Genomic DNA, 6,333 nt, shown 5'->3' with positions numbered 1-6,333 from the left:
TAATCAGGCCAAGTTTTTAATATAAACAATTAGTTTTACCATGATTATCTTTGACAAAAAAATTTGAGAGTAATTATGGAGAGAAAAATTATGTTTGCATCTTTGTAGACAATAGATTCTAGTCCTGTTAACCATCTTTGAGGTTTGTTCCATGGCTGTGGACTACACTCCTCTGGCCTAAGGTATTAGGTATGAGACAGTCGTCAGCAGCTCAGTGTCTGTTGGTCCACACCTTCTGCTGCTCCCCTGTCGTCTCATGTGAGTGTGACCAGCTCCTGTGAGTCTCTACTGTCTTATCCCCAGAACATTATCAACAGGTTAAAGATGCTTTCCTGGATTCCAATTTAAAGGATCCTGTTGGTCATAATCTAGAGCCTGGTACTGGGTATTCTGGAAGCATCATAAGAGGAAGACAGCCCTCAAGCCCCGTTGGAAAGGACCTTACCAAGAGCTCTTGACCACTGACACCGCTGCAGAACTAGAAGTCATTGCATTCTATGTGCCCCTTTGGGTAGACCCTTGTGATTACTATGGGGAACCATGGGCTTATGAATGTCTAGCCAGCTGGCATATTGCAGGACAATGCCTTTTAGGATATCATAATATTCCATTTCAAGTTCTTGTTAAAGAAGAAACCCAACTGCAATCTCATAGGTCTATGAGAGACTAGGTGATCCTGTTTTACACCCCAGCTACTGTCATTGATTACCACTGTGAAAGGCTTTGTTCTTTGGGTTGATGTCATTCATAATGACCTGTTGAGAAAAAACTTATCCCTAACCCTAGTTAAAGTGGCAAATTCTACCATTCGAGCCTTCACTCAACAACAATCCGATTCTTTATTGAGGGCCATGTTAGATAACTGAATGGCACTCAGTATCTCCTTGCAGGACAGGGTGGCATCTGTGTTGTAGCCAAAACCTCCTGCTGAACCTGCATAAACTCTTCTGGTGAAGTTCAGTTAGAACTTGAAAAATCATAATAATATCATAGGATGTCTCCCATCCAGTGTCTTTTAATGACACCCTGTGATTCTCTATTGATGTTTTCATCTGGCTTCCTGGTGTAGGTACTTAGAGGAGATCAGGATGTCAGATACTGTTTACGATGATTATTAGAATTGTGCTATGTGTACTTGTATTTAAGCTTCTTATGCTACTACTGCCTCAGATCTGCTCCAAGTTATACTAATGATTATTGTTCTGATTTGCATGATCTTTGTCACCTTCAAGCTACGAATGACTTGCATTTCTCGATGCTGTGTGTCTGTCTCTACCTCCAGAACAATGATTGCTCAGTGACTTGAGATCATCAACCAGTCTTCAAACTCCAAAGGACTTGATATTTTTCCAGATAGAGACAGTGCCTAAGACTCATTTCTTGATCACCTCCTTATTGTTCAGATGCCACCAGAGCCTCTGACTGCATTTCTCCTACGGAAGATTGAGCACGTGGCTTCCCCCCGAGAAGGGACATGACTTTCCAGAAAATAACATTTCTAGGATTGAGGGAAATATTAATATATGGAACAGTTGATCCGAGACGGTTTCTGCTGCAAGATCTTGATGAGAAGGGGAAATGTGGACAGTGAGAACAAAATGGAGTAACATACGCTAAGGATTCTAAAATGGAGCTGGGAGACCATTAAGGAAATGGGGCTCATGCAGGCACACCACGTCTCTACCAGAGGGAATGTTAACTTTTGAGCTGTGCTTCTCTGTTGTCATCTTGACCTTCTTTCACGAAATATGCTCACTCTCAAAGATAAGAACTTCCTGCCTTAGAGACGGCTTTAGCAACTGATCACATATAGCCAAGACGTAACAGTTGTTGCCAGCACCAATCACAAATTTAGCAAAACGACCTGTGTAATTTTTCTCTTCTTGCCTTTATAAACCCTTACATCCTTGTTTTCCTCAGAACACAGTTTGATTTTCTGCCTGAATCTGTGTCTCCTGAGCTGCAATTCTAATTGCCCAAATAAATATCTGCTATTTGAAGTGTAGTGGATTTTTCCTCAGTCAACATCTCATACTTCCAGAGGCCAGGAGTCCTGGATCCAGGTCCGGGAGGGTTGTTTTCTGGTGAGGCCTCTCTTCCTGGCCCACAGAGGGCTGTCTTCTTGCTGTGCTCACGTGGGCGAGGGCGAGAGAGCAAGCTTTCTGGTGCTTCCTCTGATAAGGACACTAATGCTCTTGGGTCAGGGCCCCGTCCTTATGGCCTCATTTAACCTTAACTACTTCCTGTCTCCAAGTAGAGTCACACTGGGTGTTCAGGCCTCAATGCATGAACTGTGGGGTGACAAAATTCACTCATTAGCACCCTCCTTCCTCAGGGCTCCAACCACGCCATGGACATTACTGAACTGTAGCCTGTATCATGTTGTGTTAAATACCATTTATTTTTCTGATTCTAAAAGTGCACATACTTAGAGTAGAAAGTGCATAAAATGCAGAAAAATATAAAGAAGAAATACATAAACTCACAACCTAGAGGTAAACATTGTTAACATGCCAGGGGTTCTTTTGGTCTTTTTTTTTTCTGTGTATGTACATTCACATATTGTCTTTTTACACAATTTGGATCAAATAACGTGTTTTTTTGGGAACAGTTTTCTTGAGATATAATTTACATCCCATACAATTCACCCATTTAAAGTGGTGGATGATCCAATGGTGTTTAGTACGTTCACAGATTTGTGCAACCATCACCACCATCAATTTTAGAACATTGTGACCATCTCCAAAAGAAACCCAGACCCTTCAGCTGCCAACCTCCATGCCTCCCACCTCCCCAGTCCTGGGCAGCCTCAAACCTGCTTTCTGTCTCTGTGGATTTGCCTGATTTGGACATTTTGTATAAACAGAATCATACAATGTGACTGACTTCTTTCACTCAGCAGAATGTTTCAAGGTCCATCCATGTTGTGCAGGACACAATCCTCCTGCTCCATGATCCAGTCCTGTAGTAGCATGCGACTGCATTCTTTTTGCTATTAAACAGCTGCATTGAGATACAATTCACATGCCATACAATTCACCTATTTAAAAGAGACAATTCAGGTTTTTGCAGTATATTCATGAAGTTGTGCAACCATAAAGATAATCAATTTTAGAACATTTTTATCATGCCAAATATTATTCATTTTCATTGCCAAGTAATATTCCATTGCATGGGTGTACCACAGTATTTATCCATCCATCACTGATGGACATTGCAACCTCTGGCTGTTATGAAGAAGGCTACTGTGAACATCTGTATACAAGTGTTGCTGTGAACATCTGTTTTCATTTCTCTAGGAGCAGAATTGCTGTGTCATATGACAGCTCCATGTTTAACTTTCTGAGGACCTTCTGAGGACCTGCCAGGCAAACTGTGTGATTTTTTAATCTGGATTTTCTCACTTTATTAATCACGCACATTTTCACAAATTCTCACATGTTCTTTGAACATTGGCTTTAATGTTTGCAGGGATCCAAATCTTAGTTAACCAATCACTTGTTATTGGGCATTTAGATTATTTCCAATTTTCATATTATAAACAGCATTTCAGGGAATGTCTTTGGGCATCAATCTTTTTCTGCATCTCTGGTTAGTTCTGTAGAGAAGATTAGTCAGACCATTGGGTCAAAGGGCACAGGCAGTTTTAAGGCTCTTGGTACATAGTGATAAATTGCCTTCCAAAAGAGTTGCATCAGTTCACATTCTCACAAATTGATGTTGGGAATGCCGGTTGTACACCACCTTCTATTCTCATTGTCTCCTAAGTTCCTTCATCCTTCATGGCATCGTTGATGCCGTGTCCAGCTCAACATGCAGCACATCATACGAGTTCATATTACACATATGAGAACAGAGAAAGGCCCAGGTTAGTGTGGGAACTGTGGGGGCCGAGGAGGGTGCAGATGGTTGCATCATAATGAAGGCCAGCTCCATACGACTTACCTGTCAGGTGACATGGGGACTCAGTGCACACTCACGTGGTAACAAGGCATGGCGAGACCCAGAACCCTGCATGTGGAAGTTGAAGTGGCCCATGGAAGATGAGGAAGCCACACTCCACAGTTATTTAGGGGCAGACACTGGTGGGGACGGGCTGAAGGCTGGCAGCAACTCTGTTCTGTGAATCACTCTGTGGGCAGCAGTCTTTATGCAAAGCCCTGGAAGAGTGACCTTCACTGAGCTGGCAAGGTCATCAAACTCTCTGCTCACCTGGACATCCTGAGGAGAGACCCAGGACCAGGCAGCACATGATCACCTTCTGAGAACTTCACTTCTTTTACTCACACACAGAGGGTCTCAAAGAAGCTCTTTAGGACAGCTTCTCTCCTATGGATGACAACGTCATTACTCCCCAAACTATTAAAACAGAGAAGGGCAGGGCGTCAAGGGGGCTTCTGGGAGCTGGTTACATAGGTCTGTGCTGTTTGTGAAAATTCACCAGGCTCTGCCCTTAATCCATGTGCACTTTGCTGCATAAATGTTGTTCCTCAACAGGAAATGAAAACCAGAGAGACTGGGGAAAGAGAACCAGCACTGAGTCTGTCTCTGCACAGGCCCTTTCCGTGGGTCTGTCATCTCATCCCGTCTCACAGTGACCCTGGCTGGAAAGTACTAGCCCCATTTCACATGGACACAAGGCTGAGTCCTGGGAAGGGTTTTACGTGAACTGTAAGGATTCAGAAGGATTTCCCTTGAAGCTGAGGCTACAATCTGGGCTAGGCAGATTAGACTAATGACAACAGTGAAGGAACAGGAAACAGAACATTGTATCTAGACTAGAGCTGATCTCTGATTCAGAATCCAGGATCCAATGTTGATGGATCAGGATTTGGCCCCAAGTCTGTCAACCGAAACCCTATGGGATTTCCATTATACTAACGCTTCTGATAATAACCACACATCATATTGAACAAGCATGTGCTGTTTCAGGACAATTTCACGTATTCTGTTTGTGTTAGAATGATGGAATCCAGTGCTGAGCGGCCTTCTCAGAGCAGAGGGACGTGGTCAAGGCAAGCTCATCTCTGGCTGTGGAGCCATAGAGACGAGGCAGGGAGAAGGGAGAAGGAAACAAGGACGCTTGACACCAGGTGTCCCGAGCCTGAGAGTTGGAGCTGTGAAGACAGGTCTCTGGAGAGGCTTTGACTCAGGTCTGGACTGAAGTGAATCAGGGTTGGAATAAGCAGTGATTTGGGACTAGACTTTCTTTTAATAATTCGTACTTGGGGTTCTCTCCTTAGTGTTTAACTGCCTTGGAAAAGAATGACATTTTTTCTACATTAAAAAGGCAAAGTTGTGAAGAAGATCCAAGATGGCGGCATGAGTAGTCTTCTTTGTCTCTCCCCCTTCGAATCTACAACTAATTGGACATTCATCGCTTAACAAAGGATATCCATATAGCATCTCAGGACGCCTGAGAGACCCACACTGCTATACATTGGAAGGCGGACAGACTCCCCTCCCGGAGGAGGTGGAGATAGGTGAAAACTCTCCGACCCTGACCCCTGAACAGCCTAGTACCTGCAAGCGGCTTTCTTTCAGCGGACGCCCCCAGAACATTGCCACACACCAAGGGCAGGAGGGAGCAAACACCAGAGGAGCGACAGTGGAAACAGGTGACCAGAGCCCTACCTAAGCCCCCCGTAATTACACCTAAGCCCAGAGGGAAGCTCCAGAGTTACACTCTGGAGGCGGCGGGGAAAACTCCTACCCGCCATTAGCAGAGAGGCCCACCCAGCATCCACAATGCCGGGAGGCTCCCGGAGAGAATCCCAAACGGGGCGGCAGCCTGCCAGCTGCTGCCGCCAGCCCCACTGACTGGGCTTTCACCTGGGCAGGGCTCGGGGCTACCGGAGATCTCCTGGGAGAGGACTGGGGCTGGGTGGACCTCCAGCAGCAGGCTCCGTGGCCTGGGGGGAAACTCTGGAGTTCTGTCCAGGCAGCAGGCAAAGTCTCTACCTGTCATTAGCAGAGAGGCCCTGCCCAGCATCCACAATGCTGGGAGGGTCCCGAGAGGAGAATCCCAGGCAGGGCAGCAGCCTGCCAGCTGCCACTGAACTCAAGGTCTCTGGCTATCCCCCAGACAGGGCAAGGGGCACCCCGAGATCCTAGGGGAGAGGACTGGGGCTGGGTGGAGTTCCAGCAACCTGGCTCTGTGGCCCAGGGAGAAACTCTACAGTCTCACAGAAGCCTCAGCGATGGCCTCTGCACAGCACTAGTAGAGAGCACCCACCTGGCAACCACAAGGCTGGAAGACCCTGGGACAAAAGTAGCATAGCTAGGTGAGCTAACCACAGACTGCAGAAGATGCCCATAGCTCTGCTGTGACCC

The sequence above is a fragment of the Equus quagga genome, chromosome 15, assembly GCF_021613505.1.
Source record: "Equus quagga isolate Etosha38 chromosome 15, UCLA_HA_Equagga_1.0, whole genome shotgun sequence".
Lineage (NCBI taxonomy): Eukaryota > Metazoa > Chordata > Mammalia > Perissodactyla > Equidae > Equus > Equus quagga.
Note: the sequence above shows the minus strand (reverse complement) of the source record.